The sequence below is a fragment of the Stenella coeruleoalba genome (genome assembly GCF_951394435.1).
Source record: "Stenella coeruleoalba genome assembly, chromosome: 1".
NCBI classification, from domain to species: Eukaryota; Metazoa; Chordata; class Mammalia; order Artiodactyla; family Delphinidae; genus Stenella; species Stenella coeruleoalba.
Genome location: NC_137169.1, coordinates 38,358,179 through 38,378,853, shown reverse-complemented (window position 1 = coordinate 38,378,853; position 20,675 = coordinate 38,358,179). Strand labels below are relative to the sequence as shown.

At 41.4% G+C, this 20,675-nt stretch overlaps 1 pseudogene across 1 annotated transcript; it reads left to right on the top strand.

Annotated features, from left to right (window-relative positions):
- Positions 1-1,617: 1,617 nt before the first annotated feature.
- Positions 1,618-2,513, top strand: LOC307182974 (transcription initiation protein SPT3 homolog; annotated as a pseudogene). Its single transcript has 2 exons — positions 1,618-2,194; positions 2,363-2,513. The product of its transcript is annotated as a transcription initiation protein SPT3 homolog (transcript).
- The last annotated feature ends 18,162 nt before the right edge of the window (positions 2,514-20,675 follow it).

Below are 20,675 nucleotides of genomic sequence, written 5' to 3'. Positions count from 1 at the left end.
TGCACAGCCATGCCAGCACAGGTGCACACACCTGGTTGGACCAGACAGTTGACACCTCTGAGGCAACATTTGACTGTCGGCGAAGGGGAATATCCCCCCCTACCCATCTTGAGTTCTTGTGGCTAGACTAATAATAAAATTGATGCAAGACAGATTAACAAGAGAAAAAGAAACAAATACGATTCGTGCGTGCATACAGAGGTCTCATAGAAATAGGGCCTGAGAAGTGGCCAAAGCAAGACAAAGATTTTATGCTTTTTAGACAAAGAGACAGTGAATTTGAGAGGAATTGACAGGACAAAGAAACTTAGGTTTGGGTGCTCGATTAGCAAAGGATTTAAGCCAGGTTTGGGCTTGGGTAGCAAATCAGTAAAGAGGTGAACTCTCAGCCCTGACTTCCCTATCTCTGGGGAAAAGGGCATCCTTCTACCTCCTCGTACAGGGAGGGCAAGTTTCACATGGGAGATTTATTTCCCGCTCTCAGGGCGACAGAGAGGAGAGACAAAGTGTCCCCCTTACATACGGACTGTTTCTTAAATAACTTCAATTCAAAATAATCAGTATGCCACTGAGGCATGTTCTGGGGTGGGCTGCCCTGGACCCCAACATGATCAATGAAGAAAAGGAGCTAGTGGATAAACAAATACCCTCCCCTCCCATGCCCCAGGCAAGCAATACTGTGGTGTAAACAGTCCCTCAGCGGTTGGGTCCGGCAGGGCTGAGCCCTTTGCCCCCAGGGGTAACCAGCTCCGATTGGCTTTGCCTCCTCCCCTGGTCACTCTTCCCAGCCACCCACCACTCCTATTTTCTGGGGTGAGTCATCTGCTCTGCATTCTGGGGAGACCCAAGCTAAGACCTAGGGCTCTGTGCCCCCTGGTTATGTAACTGAGTGCGTGGGCAGGGCTGAGATGACACAGGTCAGAAGGCAGGGGGTGGGGCCTACATGTTAATTCTACATCTCTGGTGGCGCAGTGGTTAAGAATCCGCCTGCCGGAGAGTGGTGGGGGCGTTCGTAGCCCTCCCTCCTCCACCTCCGCCAACCCCCGCCCCACAGAGAGAGTGGAGCTCATGCCATCTTGTCCCCCCAGATGCGCCCAGCCACCCTTTCCCTTTAGACACGCTCAGCGCCTCCCCTCCCCGCCCCGCGTCCCTTTCCAGGCGTGTCCCCGGCAGCCGCCACCGCCGCCAAAACCGAACCATCTCTAACCCCACATTCTCCACGCGCGACGCGCAGCCGGGTCTACAAGCGTTCCTAGAACAGAGATGAGCTATCTGGAATAAGGCCAGCAAGTGACCTGTCCATTTAAGCCACAGACGAATAATACTGCAGCCAGCCCAATATCTACTGCCACTTCAGGTAGTGGAAGAACAGGGAAGTCTATAAGTTTTGCAGCAGAATTGCAGAGTATGATGCGAGACAGAGGCTGTCCATTGCCACTGCATGTGGATGAATCTAGCTGTGGTTGGAGAAAGTGCATCTTGCCAAAATATATGGGTTTTCTTTAGGTGATTCTAGGAGGCCTCTCCGTGAAACAGCAGTTTTGGTAGAAGATGTAGTACACACTCAGTTAATCAACCTGTTACAGCACGCTGCTGAAGTTTCTCAACTTCGGGGAGCAAGGGTAATCTCTGCTGAAGATCTTCTGTTTTTGATGCACAAAGATAAGAAAAAACTTAGAAGACTACTAAAGTACATGTTTTTCCGAGACTACAAATCAAAGATTGTCGAAGGCATCGACAAGGATGATCTTCTGGGAGATAAATTGAGTGGCAGTAATAATGTGAGCAAAAGATAAAAAGCTCAAGACTTTCTCAACTCTATTGACCAAACAGGAGAATTCTTGGCAATGTTTGAAGATGATGAAATTGATGAAGTTAAACAAGAAAGAATGGAGAGAGCAGAAAGACAAACTCGAATTATGGATTCAGCTCAATATGCAGAATTCTGTGAAAGTAGACAATTAAGTTTCTCCAGAAAAGCCTCCAAATTTCGAGACTGGTTGGACTGCAGCAGTATGGAGACAAAGCCCAATGTTGTCGCTATGGAAATTTTAGCATATTTAGCGTACGAAACTGTGGCACAGTTAGTGGACCTGGCTCTTCTCATGAGGCAGGACGTGGTAACCAAGGCAGGAGACCCCTTCAGCCATGCCATTTCTGCCACCTTCATTCAGTATCACAGCTCTGCTGAGGGATCTTGCCTGAGGTCCTACCCAGACTCTCCTGAGAACACCCCTCCTCCTACACCAAGCGCTCCATCATCTGGATCACAGCTCTCAGGGAGAACCACATGAGGATCCCTAGGGAATGGGAGTGCTAGACAAGACTCAGCTAAAACCAAACGAAGCAAAAGAAAAAAGAGCACCGCGGCCCGTGGTGTTGAGGCTCACATCAATGCCATCCAGCCCTGACACATCAGAGAGGCCGTTCAACGCTACGGCCACAAGACTGGCCCCCTTTCCACATTCACAAGTGCCTACCGCAGGAATGGGATGGCTTTTCTGGCCTGTTGATGTGACTGTGACTGCGACAACAGGAAAGGCAATGTTATATTAAGGTGATTTCTGTTCCCCTCCTTGGGCAAAATAAAATACAAGTTTACCTTCTCCACAAAACAAACAAAAATAGAATCCGCCTGCCAATGCAGGAGACACGGGTTCAAGCCCTGGTCAGGGAAGATCCCACATGCCGCGGAGCAACTAAGCCCGTGCGCCACAAGTACTGAGCCTGTGCTCTAGGGCCTGCGAGCCACAACTACTGAAGCCCGTGTGCCGTAGCTACTGAGGCCCACGTGCCTAGAGCCCATGCTCCACAGCAAGAGAAGCCACTGCAAGGAGAAGCCCACGCACAGCAAGGAAGAGTAGCCCCTGCTCGCTGCAACTAGAGAAAGCCCACGCACAGCAACGAAGACCCAACACAGCCAATAAATAAATAAATAAATAATAAATGTATGTGCTACTCCCATTTTATTGCCCTGATTAGTTCAGTGGACCCTGAGTCAATGGTCAGCTCTACCAGCCTGGTCCTGGGGAGTCAAAAAAATTGGGAACCCTGTGTAAATACCTAGTTTCCCAGGTACCAAGAAAAGAGATATGAGTATTTCTCAATTGCTTTAGAACACATAGTGGGGAGGGGTGTGTTTGGCACATCAGAGAAAACTCCATCTGACATTCCAAAAAGACCAATTTACTTGTCTCTCACCCTCTCTCCTTCCTCTCTTCTTTCCTACTTTTCCCTTCCCTCTCCTACTAGGGATAATGACTCAGTGTTTTCCCTCAGCTAGACCCAATGGCAGTGTGACCTCAGGTAAACAGGGCTTCTGTTCCCCTCTGGAGGAACCCAGGTAGGAGGGCATGTTTCCGCATGAGGGTGGACTCTTATAGCCCTCCCCTCAGACCCTGTCCAGCTCCACCCCTCTCGGCATTTTCCAGATGTAAGTTCCCAATAATTTCTGCCCTCAGGGGTCTGGCTGAGAAGGGCAAGCCCTCACCTGGTGTTCAAGCCACACACCGACCAAACCTTGCCTGGCCCCCACTACCTCCTCATCAGACATACTAGCTGCCTGGGGCAGCCAAAAACTCCAATTAAGAGCATCATCTTGGGGCTTCCCTAGTGGCGCAGTGGTTGAGAGTCCGCCTGCCGATGCAGGGGACACGGGTTCGTGCCCCGGTCCGAGAAGATCCCACGTGCCACGGAGGGGCTGGGCCCGTGAGCCATGGCCGCTGAGCCTGTGCGTCCGGAGCCTGTGCTCCGCAACAGGAGAGGCCACAACAGTGAGAGGCCCACGTACCGCAAAAAAAAAATCAGCATAGATGGATTGAAAAGTGAATCCCTGCACAAATAGTAGTTTGTCTAATAGTAAAGCAAATCAGAACTTATGTAATGCAAACATGTCTGTGAGTGGGAGAGGACAAGACAAGGGCAGAAAATGTGAATCAGGTTCTGCTAAAAAGCAGGCACCTGCTGGCTCCAGGTGCCTCTGAGGACCTGCCCTCAGGGAAGATGTCGGGGTTCCTGTTATTAAATCATTCATCCCCTTCCCTGCAAAAAGTGCCAAAGAGGAGGAGTTACTTCTCCTTGCCCCTTCACCGAGAAGATGGAAGCCCTAGAACATCAAGGTATGACTCACCCTCTCCACCTCCGCTCTCTCCTATCTCCAACCCCACCTGCTCCCTCACCCTCTCTCCTGACCATTGACAACAGAGGGTGAGTAAAGCCAGGAGGCAACAGGGGATGCCAGGAGCTGCACAGTTTATAGACTCTTGGCAGACTTTTGGAGAGGGAAGTGGCTGGGAGAGAAGGAAGGAGGGAATGTGCCCCAAGGCTTATGCCAAGGCAGAACTCCAAGGCAGGATCTCCCTCTGGCCATGGCAGGATATGGTGGAGGATGCTTACTCAATGTGGAAGGGTGTCCAGAGGCAGAGGGAGCCTGACCAGCAGGGACATTGAAGCCAGCTCTTTCTTCATACAGCCTTGCCCAGTTTTCCCATAACTTCAGAGGAGATTGCAGCAGCTGGAGCCTGAAGCCGCAGGCCTGAGCAGTAAAGCCATCATGCTTTCAACAGACACCCACTAAGCTACTACCATGTGCTGGGCCCCGTACTGAGTGCTGGGGACACAGAACTATCTCAGACATGGAGGAACTCACAGAGGAGTGGGAGAGAAAAACACAGAACGAGTTAGGGCAGGGAAGTGCTTCCCATTACTGGAACCACAGGGAAGGGAGTGGAGGAGGAATTTGTTCCAGCTGGGGTGGAAAGAGAGGTCATGGAAGCATGCCCAGAAGAGAGTCCCTAGAATTGAGTCTGGAACGATAAGCAAGCCTTCCCTAGCAGAGAAAATAATGTGGATGGCCACGGCCACAGAGGCAGGGGACAGCAGCCAGTTGTTGAGTCATGCCGGGGCACTGGGCATGAGGATGGGGCAGACTGAGGGAAGAGGCTGGAGAGGAAGGCCAGACCCAGATCACACCAAGCCTTGCAGGCCAGGCTGAGGAGCTGGGGCTCTACCCTAGAGGCCATGGGGAGGGCTGCAAGATTTGAACAGAACTGAGGCATTAGCCATTCTGGCTAATGTGGGGATTAGTGTGGAGAGGTGGAAAGGCCTAGAGGGTAGGAGAGCAGTGAGGAGGGCTGACAAGAGAAGGTGGAGGCTTATACTAGGGCAGTGGCCACTGAGGAGCACCTGGGTGTAAGACTAGTAGCAGCAAGACCAGAGGTCAGAGGCCAGCAGTCCAGTCCAGTCCAGTGTCCCAGACTCTAGCCCCAAGCTCCTGTTTCCTGTCCCAGCTTTGGATGGAAAAGAAGCATTGGAGGCAGCTTCAGAAAGGAAGAAGAAAAAGACGTTATGGGAGACTTTGGGCAGTGACAGAATCAGGAGGTAGAAGGCAGGGAGCAGGGTGATTTCCTCCTCAAGCTGGAGATCTGCACTCAGCTCTGTGTGGTGTCAACCCCAAGAAGTAGGATGGCTTGGAGGAGTAGCGTGTCTGGGAGGGAGGGGGACCCTCCCATTCAACAAGTTTGTTCAACAGACATTTGTCCTGAACTTGCTAAGGAGACACACCAATCCTTTGGAACCGGCAGACCTGGTTCACATCCCAGGTATACCATTTACCAGTTCCACGCCACAGGAAAGTGACTTAATTTCTGAGCCAGTTTCCCCATCCGGAAAATGAAGACTGTCCTCCCTTCCACGTGCAGTTGTTTTAAAGATTAAAAATAATATATATGGGCTTCCCTGGTGGCGCAGTGGTTGAGAGTCCGCCTGCCGATGCAGGGGACATGGGTTCGTGCCCCGGTCCGGGAGGATCCCACATGCCGCGGAGCAGCTGGGCCCGTGAGCCATGGCCACTGAGCCTGAGCGTCCGGAGCCTGTGCTCCACAACGGGAGAGGCCACAACAGTGAGAGGCCCACGTACCACAAAAAAAAATAATAATAATATATATGATAATAATTGTGGCACATAGTAGGCGTTCAGTAAACGGCAGTCATTATTACTTGCCTAGAACTCTACTGAGGCTCTGACCGTGAAAAGGGAGGGTGAACCCAAAGCAGTCCTGGGCTTTAGAAAGTTCTGTGTTTCAGTGCTTCCCTCTGCTGGCCAAAAGGAACAGACACCACCGGGGAAAAAATCACAGGAGGCTGAAACCAGACAGAGCTCCCTATCACCCCAACCACAGTAGGAATCTCCCTACATTGAGCATTCCCCAGTGGGAGGACACCAGCCTCCCTCCAGATGTGGATCCCTCCAGAGGCAGCAGATGTGAAGCAGCGTATAGACTGCCAGCCACTTAGCAGCAGTGTGAAACTGGATGTATCGCTTACCTCTCTGCACCTCTATTTACTTGGCTATAAAATGGGTGATGATCCCTACCATGTTTCAAAGAATTGTCGTGACTTTTGGGAAAAGAGATTATGCCTGGATAATGTCTGTGGACAGACATGACCTGAGCTACCCCACAAATGTTAATGATCAAGCATTTTCTGATGTCCCTTCCCCAACGTGCTGGGTGCTAGGGACCACAGGAAGATATAAGAAGTTGGCCCTGCCCTTGAGGAGCTCCAATCTGGTGGGAGAGGCAGCCATGCTTCAGGCAGGTATTGATGGGGTGGGATGAGGACTGTGCATGACTGGAGGAGTTAAGGAAAGACCTGCTGTTGTGCCAGCCTGTCCCAAGGACCCAGTTGTTCAGCCCTAAAACAACAGAGGATAGAGCCAAGCCCAGGATGACCTACAGGTCTCCAATCACAGCATCTCTTGGCATAATCCTTTCTGCTCCTCAATCCCCTTTCCCCCAAAGCAGTGAACAGGGAAAAGTGGTAGGAGGTCAACAGAGTCAACCAGCCAAAGCCACAGCTGTCTCTGAGCATAAGGTAAGACTCTCAAGACCTTGCCACACATTGTGATACCTTCTCACTGGAATTCCTGGACCAGCTCCTGGAGGAGTTGCCCTCACCTTCAAAGCTTTGTTTTAACTTCACCCCACTAATCTTGTTAGACTCCACAGGTGGGTTTCCACCAGAGAAATGTATCCTGGTTCCCACAACCTATAGAAATTTCTTAAGACATGGATATTGACAAAGACTCACAGGGACAGAAAGAAGTTAAGACAACAGACAGGGACCAACTGGCAAGGAAACACATATATTTGGTCCTTCCTTAGAATTTAGGTTCAGAAGAGAAAAATTTTTGCATGACACGGAAGCACTGGGGCTGAGAGCACAAAGGAGAAACTTCAACCCTAATAAATGAAAAAGACATTCAGGCATAAATGACTGGAAGGGGAGAAATAAAGCTGTCATTAAATACAGATAATATGATTGTCCACATAAAATGAAACAAAACAAAAAAATCCACAAATTATTAGAATTATTAGGAGAGCAAGGCAATTGGACATAAAGGCAATATACAAAGGTCATTGCATTTCTATATACCAGCAACCAACAATTGCCATAGAAAACAATATTTAAAAGGTTCTAACTGTAATAGCAACAAAATTATAAAGTGCTTAGGCATAATAGTAACTAAAAGTTGTGTAAGATCTACATGTAAATAATTACAATAAATTACTGAGAGATACTTCCTCAGCCAAATGATCAAATCTAACTTCACCAGTAATTACACAGATGACACTGTACCTTCAAATGTGATACACTGAGATGGACATCGCAGTGTTATAGTATTCCTGCCACAAATGTTTTACCTGAATCTAACCTTGAGGAAACAATCATACAACACTTCCTGGTGGGAGTGTATATTTGACAACCATTTGGAATCTAAATTGAAGGACATTTTTGCAAAACAACTGGCCTGTACTTTCAAAAATATCACAAAAGACAAAAATTCACACAGGTTAATGACAGGTGGGGAACTGCTCTAGATTAAAGGAGAAAAAAGACAAAGCAATTAAATATGGTGTGAGATCTTTGATTTGATCCTGATGCTTTTTAAATCAGCTACGAAGGACATTAAAGGAGCAATTGAAGACCTTTTGTTAAGAACTTTATATTAGAAAATAATAATGCATCAGTGTCAAATTTCCTGAATATGATCATTACACTGTGCTCATGCAGAAGAACATCTATGTACTTGGGAGTTATATGCAGAAATATTTGGGAGTACAATTTCATAACTTGAGAGTAAGTTACCCTCAAATTGTTCAGAACAAAAGAATACATTAATACTTATATAAATATAGAGAGCTAAAGCAAACATTTCAAGGACGCGCAGGTATTGATTTACTACTCTTGTGGATATATAGAGTCCTGATTATTGTTCCCAAATTAAAAGCTGGGGGGAAAACCTTACTGAAAGATATGAAAGATTTAAATAAATAGAGACATATCTATCCCATGTCTCCAAATAGAAATATTTAATACGGTTAATTTTAGATTCAATTCAACCTCAATCAAAATCTCCATAGAGCTTTTTTAAAATTCAACCTAACAAACTGATTGTAAACTAATATGGAAGAGGAAAGGACCAAGAATATCCTAGATATTTCTGAAGAAGAAAAGGGAGGAAAGACTTGCCCTACCAGTTATCAGAATATATTATGAAATCACGGTAATTAAGACAGTATGATGATAGAAATGGCCAATATGAATTAGAATAGACAATCCCCAAGCAGACCTATCATGTAATATGACAGAAATGAAAAATGTGAAACTGGATCCATATTTTGCCCTATACACAAAAAATCCGTTCAAGATGAACTAAGGAACAAAATGGAAAATATAAGACTTTGAAGCATTTAGTACAAAATACAGGTTAATATTTTTATAACTTTGACATGGGAAGTAATTTCTTAAACAATTTACAATAAAAGAGCTAATCATAAAACAAAAAGAATAATGAGCTATATTAAAATAATTACTTCTGTCCATTAAAAGACATTTTAAAGAAAGATAAGCAATAATTTACAAACTGGAAAAAATACAATTGTAACAGAAAACCAACAAAAGACGTATAAAGAATGTATAAAATGCCTCAAGTCATTCATAGAAGGAAAAACAATAGAAAAATGAACTAAAGTCACAATTAGGCATTTCACAGAAAAGGAAACCAAATCTTTAATAAACATTTGCTGAACCTCATTAGTAATCAGGTAAAGGAAAACAAAGGCTACAATGAAATCCCAATGACCCCATTCAATTTACAAAGATTAAGAAGTCTGAGAGCATAGCACAGGGAACTATATTCAATATCTTGTAATAACCTATAATGGAAAAGAATCTGAAAAAGAATATATTTATGTATATATGGAGAGAGATATAGATATATATAGATATAACTGAATCACTTTGCTGTACACCTGAAACTAACACAACATTGTAAATTAACTATACTTCAATTAAAATGGTTAAAAATAAAAAATAAATAAAGAAGTCTGACAATAGCAAATGTTAGAAAGAATGTTGGTCAACTATTCTACTATACACTGTGCGTGGAAGTGTAAATTTACACAACCATTTTGATTAAAAATTTAGTATTATCTTATAAGTTTAAATTTTCAGATACTCTACAACCCAGAAATTCCACTTCAAGATATGTATGTGTGTGTGTATGTAAGTGTGGGTGTGTATGAGGAGAGATGCACCAGGATACATGTACAATAATATTTTTAGCAGTACTGTTTGTAATAGCAAAATAATAGACACAACTCCATTAATATCCATTGACAGGAAATCGGTAAATTGTGATATATTTTCAGAAAAGGATATTTTATATGCAGCAGCAAAATTGAATGAACCAAAGCCCATATTACAATTTGGTTGAATATTGGTAATATTTATATTAAAAGAAAAAAGCAAGTCTCAGAAGATTGTATACAGCATGATATTCTTTCGTAAATTTCAAAAAAAGCTAGAACTACAAAAAGTGTGTATGTGTGTTTGTTTTGAAAATCAAAGAAATGACAAATAGAAATTTCAGGATGGTGTTTACATGGGACGGGGAAAGGGGATGGACACTTAAATGTAATTATTGTTTTCGTTTTTGTATTTTGCTATTCTTTTGTGAATTTTATTTTATTATTTTTTATACAGCATGTTCTTATCAGTTATCCATTTTATACATATTAGTGTATACGTGTCAATCCCAGTCACCCAATTTATCCCACCACCCCCACCCCCACCCCTGCTTTCCCCACTTGGTGTCCATACGTTTGTTATCTACATCTGTGCCTCTAGTTCTGCCTTGCAAACTGGTTCATCTGTACCATTTTCTAGATTCCACATATATGTGTTAAAATACGATATTTATTTTTCTCTTTCTGACTTACTTCATTCTGTATGACAGTCTCTAGGTCCATCCACGTCTCTACAAATGATCCAATTTCATTCTTCTTTATGGCTGAGTAATATTCCATTTTATATATGTACCACATCTTCTTTATCCATTGGTCTATCATTGGGCATTTAGGTTGATTCCATGACCTGGCTATTGTAAACAGTGCTGCAATGAACATTGGTGTACATGTGTCTTTTTGAATTATGTTTTTCTCTGAGTATATGCCTAGTAGTGGGATTGCTGGGTCATATGGTAATTCCATTCTTAGTTTTTTAAGGAACCTCCATACTGTTCTCCATAGTGGCTGTATCAATTTACATTCCCACCAACAGTGCAAGAGGGTTCCCTTTTCTCCACACCCTCTCCAGCATTTGTTGTTTATCGATTTTCTGATGATGCCCATTCTGACCAGTGTGAGTTGTAGTTTTGATTTACATTTCTCTAATAATTAGTGATGTTGAGCAGCTTTTCATGTGCTTCTTGGTCATCTGTATATCTTCTTTGGAGAAATGTCTATTTAGGTCTTCTGCCCATTTTTGGATTGGGTTTTTTGTTTTTTTAATATTGAGCTACATGAGCTGTTTATATATTTTGGAGATTAATCCTTTGTCCATTGATTTGTTTGCAAATATTTTCTCCCATTCTGAGGGTTCTCTTTTATCTTTTTTATAATTTGCTTGGCTGTGCAAAAGCTTTTAAGTTTCATTAGGTCCCATTTGTTTATTTTTATTTTTATTTCTATTACTCTAGGAGGTGAATCAAAAAAGATCTTGCTGTGATTTATGTCAAAGAGTGTTCTTCCTATGTTTTCCTCTAAGAGTTTTAGAGTGTCCAGTCTTACATTTAAGTCCTTAATCCATTTTGAGTTTATGTTCATGTATGGTGTTAGGGAGTGTTCTAATTTCATGCTTTTACATGGAGCTGTCCAGTTTTCCCAGCACAACTTATTGAAGAGGCTGTCTTTTCTCCATTTTATATCCTTGCCTCCTTTGTCATAGATTAGGTGACCATAGGTATCTGTGTTTGTCTCTGGGCTTTTTATCCTGTTCCATTGATCTATATTTCTGTTTTTGTGTCAGTACCATATTCTCTTGATTACTGTAGCTTTGTAGTATAGTCTGAAGTCAGGGAGTCTGATTCCTCCAGCTCTGTTTTTTTCCCTCAAGATTGCTTTTGCTATTCGGGGTCTTTTGTGTCTCCATACAAATTTTAAATTTTGTTCTAGTTCTGTAAAAAATGCCATTGGTAATTTGATAGGGATTGCATTGAATCTGTAGATTGCTTTGGGTAGTATAGTCATTTTCACAATATTGATTCTTCCAATCCAAGAACATGGTATATCTCTCCATCTGTTTGTGTCATCTTGGATTTCTTTCTTCAGTGTCTTATGGTTTTCTTAGTACAGGTCTTTTGCCTCCTTAGGTAAGTTTATTCCTAGGTATTTTATTCTTTTGGTTGTAATGGTGACTGAGATTATTTCCTTAATTTCTCCTTCTGATCTTTCACTGTTAGTGTATAGGAATGCAAGAGATTTCTGTTCATTAATTTTGTATCCTGCTACTTTACCAAATTCACTGATTAGCTCTAGTAGTTTTCTGCTGGCATCTTTAGGATTATCTATGTACAGTATCATGTAATCTGCAAACAGTGACAATTTTATTTCTTCTTTTCCAATTTGTATTCATTTTATTTCTTTTTCTTCTCTGATTGCCATGGTTGAGACTTCTAGAATTATGTTGAAAAATAGTGACAAGAGTGGACATCCTTGTCTTGTTTCTGATCTTAGAGGAAATGCTTTCAGTTTTTCACCACTGAGAATGATGTTTGCTGTGGGTTTGTCATATATGGCCTTTATTATGTTGAGGTAGGTTTCCTCTATGCCCACTTTCTGGAGAATTTTTATCATAAATGGGTGTTGCATTTTGTCAAAAGCTTTTTCTGCATCTATTAAGAGGCTCATATGGGTTTTACTCTTCAATTTTTTAATATGGTGTATCACATTGATTGATTTGTGTATACTGAAGAATCCTTGCATCCCTGATAAATCCCACTTGATCATGGTGTATGATCCTTTTAATGTGTTGTTGGATTCTGTTTGCTAGTATTGTGTTGAGGTTTTTTGCATCTATATTCATCAGTGATATTGGTCTGTAATTTTCCTTTTTGTAGTATCTTTATCTGGTTTTGGTATCAGGGTGATGGTGGCCTCGTAGAATGAATTTGGGGGTGTTCCTTCCTCTGCAATTTTTGGGAGAGTTTGAGGAGGATGGGTGTTAGCTCTTCTCTAAATGCTTGATAGAATTCACCTGTGAAGCCATCTGGTCCTGGACTTTTGTTCGTTGGAAGATTTTTAATCACAGTTTCAATTTCATTACTTGTGATTGGTCTGTTCATATTTTCTATTTCTTCCTGGTTCAGTCTTGGAAGGTTATACCTTTCTAAGAATTTGTCCATTTCTTCCAGGTTGTCCATTTTATTGGCATAGAATTGCTTGTAGTAGTCTCTTATGATGCTTTGTATTTCTACAGTGTCCATTGTAACTTCTCCTTTTTCATTTCTAATTTTATTGATTTGAGTCCTCACCCTCTTTTTCTTGATGAGTCTGGCTAAAGGTTTTTCAATTTTGTTTATCTTCTCAAAGAATCAGCTTTTAGTTTTATTGATCTTTGCTATTGTTTTCTTTGTTTCTATTTCATTTATTTCTGCTCTGATCTTTATGATTTCTTTCCTTCTACTAACTTTGGGTTTTGTTTGTTCTTTCTCTAGTTGCTTTAGGTGTAAGGTTAGATTGTTTATTTGAGATTTTTCTTGTTTCTTGAGGTAGGATTCTGCTGCTATAAACTTCCTTCTTAGAACTGCTTTTGCTGCATCCCACAGGTTTTTGATTGTCATGTTTTCATTGTCACTTGTCTCTAGGTATTTTTTGATTTCTTCAGTGATATCTTGGTTATTTAGAAATGTATTGTTTAGCCTCCATGTGTTTGCGTTTTTTATGTTTTTTTCTCTGTAATTTATTTCTAATCTCATAGTGTGGTCAGAAAAGATACTTGATATGATTTCAATTTTCTTAAATTTACCGAGGCTCAATTTGTGACCCAAGATGTGGTCTATCCTGGAGAATATTCCATGTGCACTTGCAAGAAAGTGTAATCTGCTGTTTACAGATAGAATGTCCTATAAATATCAATTAAGTCTGTCTGGTCTCTTGTGTCATTTAAAGCTTGTGTTTCCTTATTAATTTTCTGTCTGGACGATCTGTCCATTGGTGTAAGTGAGGTGTTAAAGTCCCCCATTATTATTGTGTTACTGTCGATTTCTCCTTTTAGAGCTGTTAGCATTTGCCTTACATATTGAGGTGCTCCTATGTTGGGTGTATATACATTTATAATTGTTATATCTTCTTCTTGGATTGATCCCTTGATCATTATGTAGTGTCCTTCCTTGTTTCTTGTAACATTCCTTATTTCCTTATTTTAAAGTTTATTTTATCTGATATGAGTATTGCTACTCCAGCTTTCTTTTGATTTCCATTTGCATGGAATATCTTTTTCCATACCTGCAGTTTCAGTCTGTATGTGTCCCTAGGTCTGAAGTGGGTCTCTTGTAGACAACATATATGTGGGTCTTGTTTTTCCATTCAGTGAGCCTGTGTCTTTTGGTTGGAGTATTTAATCCATTCACATTTAAGGTAATTATCGATATGTATGTTCCTATTACCATTTTCTTAATTGTTTTGGGTTTGTTTTTGTAGGTCCTTTTCTCTTGTGTTTCCCACTTAGAGAAGTTCCTTTAACATTTGTTGTAGAGCTGGTTTGGTGGTGCTGAATTCTCTTAGCTTTTGCTTGTCTGTAACGCTTTTGATTTGTCTGCTGAATCTAAATGAGATCCTTGCTGGCTAGGGTAATCTTGGTTGTAGGTTCTTCCCTTTCATCACTTTAAATATATTGTGCCACTCCCTTCTGGCTTGTAGAGTTTCTGCTGAGAAATCTCCTGTTAACCTTATGGACGTTCACTTGTATGTTATTGGTCGTTTTTCCTCGTTGCTTTTAATAATTTTTCTTTGTCTTAAATTTTTGTCAGTTTGATTACTCTGTGTCTCAGTGTGTTTCTCCTTGGGTTTATCTTGCCTGGGACTTGCTGCACTTCCTGGACTTGGGTGGCTATTTCCTTTCCCATGTTAGGGAAGTTTTCAACAATTATCTCTTCAAATATTTTCTCAGGTTCTTTCGCTCTCCCTACTCCTTCTGGGACCCCTATAATGTGAATGTTGGTGTGTTTAATGTTATCCCAGAGGTCTCTTAGGCTGTTTTCATTTCTTTTCATTCTTTTTTCTTTTTTCTCTTCCACAGCCGTGAATTCCACCATTCTGTCTTCCAGGTCACTTATCCGTTCTTCTGCCTCAGTTATTCTGCTATTGATTCCTTCTAGTATATTTTTCATTTCAGTTATTGTATTGTTCATCTCTGTTTGTTTGCTCTTTAATTCTTCTAGGTGTTTCTTGTTTAATTCTTCTAGGTCTTTGTTAAACATTTCTTGCATCTTCTCGATCTTTGCCTCCATTCTTTTTCTGAGGTCCTGGATCATCTTCACTATCATTATTCCGAATTCTTTTTCTGGAAAGTTGCCCATCTCCACTTCATTTAGTTGTGTCTCTGGGGTTTTATCTTGTTCCTTCATCTGGTACATAGTCCTCTGCCTTTTCATTTTGCCTGTCTTTCTGTGAATGTAGTTTTCGTTCCACAAGCTGCAAGACTGTAGTTCTTCTCACTTCTGCTGTCTGCTCTCTGGTGGATGAGGCTATCTAAGAGACTTGTGCAAGCTTCCTGATGGGAGGGACTGGTGGTAGGTAGAGCTGGGTGTTGCTCTGGTGGGCAGGACTCAGTAACTTTAATCCGCTTGTCTGCTGATGGGTGGGGCTGAGTTCCCTCCCTGTTGGTTGTTTGGCCTGAGGTGACCCAGCACTGGAGCCTAGAGGCTCTGTGGTGGAGCTAATGGTGGACTCCAGGAGGGCTCACACCAAGGAGTACTTCCCAGAACTCCTGCTGTCAGTGTCCTTGTCCCCTTGGTGAGCCATGGCCACTTCTCTGCTTCTACAGGAGACCTTCCAACACTAGCAGGTAGGTCTGGTTCAGTCTCCTATGGGGTCACTGCTCCTTCCTCCTGGGTCCTAATGCGCACACTACTTTGTATGTGCCCTCCAAGTGTGGAGTCTCTGTTTCCCCCAGTCCTGTCAAAGTCCTGCAATCAAATCCCAGTAGCCTTAAAAGTCTGATTCTCTGGGAATTCCTCCTCCCATTGCCAGACCCCCAGGTTGGGAAGCCTGACGTTGGGCTCAGAACCTTCACTCCAATGGGTGGACTTCTGTGGTATAATTGTTCTCCAGTCTTCTACTCTGCCATCTTGAACCAATCTCTATAATTATTGTTGATGTTACTTGTTGGGTTGGGTTGTGAGCTTCTGTATCTGTGTGTGTGTGTGTGTGTGTGTGAGAGAGAGAGAGAGAGAGAGAGAGAGAGAGTGGGAGGGAGGAATAGAAGGAGGAGGGAGAGGGAGAAAGAAAGGAAAGAGGGAGAAAGGGAGAAAGGAAGGAAGGAGGGAAGAGGAGGGAAGGAGGGAGGAAAATAGGTCTATGCAAAGGCTAATAATGGCAGTGTCATGAGCCAAGATTACAGATAAGCCAATTTTGTGCAACTGGTGTCAATTAAGAAGAAGAGGAAGAGTAGGAGAAGAAAGAGACACCTAAGCAACCTGGATATCAGAGAAGGCTTTCTGGAATAAGGTACCCCTAATCTGAGCATTGAAGAGCACCTAGGATTGATTCCGATGAAGAAGGTATAAAAAGGCTTTTCAGGAAAAGTCAACATGCAAATATAAAAGGCCAGAAAGTTTGGGTTTGGATTGTTAAGGATAATTGCTGAGCAGAATGGGAAATAGGCTAAGGAACTGTCCCTATAAGAAAAAAGTCTAAGGAACTATGAAGGTCCAACAACCTCAAACACAGGGGTGGGGCAGGGTCTAGAAAAGTGATTGGGTCAGTGCCCTCCATTCCCTAGGTATGAGGCCTTTCTCAATCTGTCTGGCCAGCAAGACTCTATCAAAGCAACCATGCCCTGGGAGATCTGAAAAGAGATGGAGCCAGACACACAAAAACATCTTTTATCACATCCCAAGGATCTGAGCCTCTGGCTATATGCAGAGTGATGCTGGGCTGGTTGATTCTGTGCCAGTCCTGAAAGCTGAGATAGGAACACAGAAGTGTCTTCAAGAGGTGGAGAGAGGGCCTTACAAATCAGCACCACGGACAGAGGCCCCGACTATTCATTTCTTCTCAGGGTTCAGGTCAAGCCAGGAACACCCAGCTGGAATCTTTGGCAGACAAATCCCTGGGCTCCAGGAGCTCAAGGACAGGGAAATCCCAGATCAGGAGATCATCAATCCTGATTTGGCCTGATTGGATGACCTCATGATTGCTTTTGCCTCTTCCCTGGTCTTCCTGCCTACAGCCTCACACCTTCCTAACCTCCATTCCAGCCCCACAGTGCTACCAGAACAATCTTTCTATGTCTTGAATCTGATCATGACTCTGTCTTTTTAGAAACCCTTCAATGATATCCCTATCCTGGCATTCAAGGCCCTTCATGACTTCCGCTGCCCATATGTCTATTATCAGTCTCTTCTCTTCCTAACACCTTTGCTCCTAGCAAAGCTTTCCCTCCTACTTCTCTGATGAACCCCTCTAACCTCCCAAGTGCTAAATATTGGAGGATCCACAAGTCTCAGCCTTTGGAACTTTTCTTCTATTTCCACTCATCCCATTAGTCATCCTATCCAATCCCATGGCTTTAAATCCATCTCTAACCTAGACTTCTACCCTAGACTTCAGATTCATATATCTATCTACTTGATAGCCCCACTTGGGTAACCAATAGATATCTCAGATTTACATCTCTAATAAAATTGTTGGGAGGAGGGATATGGAATAATATCTTCTGAATTGAGAAGGAACTTTAAGATTGAAAAACACAGCAGGCAACTCCATAAAGTGCAATAATGAAGTTTACTGTGGGTAACTTACATACAGGCAGGTCTGGGCAGACTATCATCCAGAGGCATTTGTAGCGGTGCTGCACACTGGACTGTGGAAGGGGTACAGGAGGATTTAAAGGGGCCAAAGCTAAATGTAGAACCCGACTACCAAGTGAGAAGCACATCAGCACCGTATGGAACTGGGCGTTTTTCCTCTCCTCCAGGGGTCTCATGACCATTAACCATCTGTGTCAGCAAAAAGCATTCTTCCAGTTTTCATATGAAATGAGGCAAGGGTAAAAGTTGACAGAGAACTTATCTGGCTTGGGCGCATTCCTTGTGAGTAGATTAAAGCTCAGTCATGCAGAAAGGGGAGGGGGTAGGACTTCAGGTGTAAGATGAAGCTGACAAGATGGAGTCAGTGTGGTTCAGCCACACAAAACCCTTGGTCTCATCCTCTTACCAGCTTCCCCATCTCAGTAATCAGCAGTTCTGTTGTCCAGTTGCCCAGACCTTAACTTCTCTTTTTCTTTCTTTCATATCCTATATCCATTTCATCAGGAAATTCAGTCAGCTCTGCCTTCGAAAATGTGTCCATAAACCAACCACTTCTTACCACTTGGTCTAAATCACCATCACCTCTGTATTATTGCAGTAGCCTCTAAACTGAGTTTCTGCTTCTGCTCTTTTGCCTTTCATTCTGTTCTGAACATGGCAACCAAAGTGATCCTATTAAAACATTAAGTGGGATCATATAATCCCTCTTATCAAAATCCTCTAATAGCTCCCTAACTCACTTAGAATGAAATCCATTATCTCTTTGCATCAATCATTCTGCTACAGCCATACCGGTATCCTCACTGTTCCTCAAACGTGCAAACATGCTCCCATCTTGGGGCTAGTCTTAGAATCAAATATTGTAAATCTTCCAACTTTGTTCTTCTTTCTCAAATTTTTTTTACTATTATAGGTTTTGGGCATTTTTATATATATTTTAGTATCAGCGTGTCAATTTTTATCCAAAAAAAAAAAAACCTGCTGGTTTTTTGCTTAAGGCTGCATTGAATCTATAGATCAATTTAGGAATAACTGACATCATAACAATATTGTCTTCCAATCCATGAACATGGTACATGTCTTCATTTATTTAGGTCTTACTTTAGTCTCTCAGCAATATTTTGTAGTTTTAGTGTACCAATTTTACACATAATTTGCTAAACTTATCCATAAATATTTCATGTTTTTAAGTCATTGTAAATGGTACTTTAAATTTTTATTTTCCAGTTGTTCATTTCTAGTATATAAAAACACAATTAACTTTTGTACATTGACCTTTTATCTTGTGACTTTGCTAAACTAATATATTAGCTCTAATAGTTCTTTTGTAGATTCCTTAGGATTTTTTATTTACAGTATATGATCATATCATCTGATCTGTAAATAAAGACAGTTTACTTCTTCATATCTAACTATGTGTTTTTTTGTTTTTGGGGGTTTTTTGGCTATGGCAATGAATAGGACCTCAGTACAATGTTGAACAGAAATAGTGAGAGCAGACATCCTTGTTTTGTTCCTAATCTAAGAGTAAAAGTATTCTCTTTCAGCGTTACATATGATATTAGCTGTAGGATTTTCATAGATGCTTTTTATCGCATTCTACTCTTAATTTTCTTAGAGCTTTTCTTATAAATAGTTGGTGAATGTTATCAATGCTCTTTTTTTTTTTGCATGTATTGTGATAAATTTTGTTTTTCGCCTTTATTTTATAACATGATGATTTTCAAATGTTAAACTAATCCTGCATTTCTAAGATGAACCCAACTTAGTCATGATATATGCTTTTTATTTGTAGTTGGTTACAGTTTGGTAACAATTGTTAAATGTTTTTGTACCTATTTTCATAAGAGAAAATTAGTAATTTTCTTTGTAATATCTTTGTTTGGTTTTAATATCAGGATAATATTCATCTCAAAAAATAAATTGGAGAAATTTCCCTCTTCCCATGTTTTTTAATGAGTTTGTGTTGAATTAGTATTATTTCTTCCTCAACTGTTTAATAAAACTTACCAGAGAAGCTATTTAGTCCTGGATTTTCTTCTTCTTTATTATTTTTGGGGGGAAGTGGGGAGAAATTTTAATTACAAATTTAATTTCTTTAATAGATATAGGACTATTCAATACGGAATTTTTTTTTCTCTAGTAAGTTTTGGCAGTTTGTACTTTTCAAGGGATTTGTCCATTTCATCTAAGTTGTCAGATTTATTGGCATAAAGTTTTTCAAAATATTACCTTATCATCCTTTTCACATCTAAAGGATATGTAGTGATGTTCTCTCTTCTATTTCTGTTATTGATAATTCACAGCTTCTCTCTTTTCTCTTAATCAGTCTGACTAGAGATATACCAGTTTTATTGATATTTTCAAAGAACCCAGCTTTGGTTTAATTTTTTTCTATTGTTTGTTTTCTACTTAATTGATTTCCACTCATATCTTCATTATTTCCTTCCTTCTGCAGTTGGCCCTTGAACAACGTTAGTTTGAACTGTATGGACCCACTTACAAGCAGATATTTTTTAATAATAAATACCACAGATCTACATCGTTGATTGAATCTGTGGATGCAGAGAAACCATGGGTCCAGAGGGCCACTCTAAGTTATACACAGATTAACCCTCACATTGTTCAAGGGTCAACCATATTTGTTTTTAACTTAATTTGCTCCTTCTTTTTCGTATTACGTTTTTAAAAATTATTTCTTATGCTTTTTTTTTTTAAGAAAAGCCTTTTATTTATTTATTTATTTATTTTTGGCTGCGTTGGATCTTCATTGCTATGCTCAAGCTTTCTCTAGTTGCGGAGAGCAGGGACTGCTCTTTGTTGTGGTGCACGGGCTTCTCATTGTGGTGGCTTCTCTTGTTGCGGAGCACAGGCTCTAGGCACAGGGACTTCAGTAGTTGTGGCATGTGGGCTCAGTAGTTGTGGCTAGTGGACTCCAGAGCGGAGGCTCAGTAGTTGTGGTGCAGGGGCTTAGTTGCTCCACAGTATGTGAGATCTTCCTGGACCAGGGCTCGAACCCATGTCCCCTGCATTGGCAGGCAGATTCTTAGCCACTGCGCCATCAGGGAAGTCCCTCTTATTATGTTAAGGTAAACTTTTATATAATTACTTTTCAACCTTTGTTTCTTTCTAATGCAAGAATTTAAAATTACAGATTTCATTTTAAGTAATTTTAGTCACTACCCTCAAATTTTGATGTCCTTTTTTATTTTCCTGCCTTCTTTTGGATAGAGGGGTTTTTGTTTGTTTATTTGTTTGTTTTACTATTTTGTTTACACCATTGGCTTATCAGTCATGCATG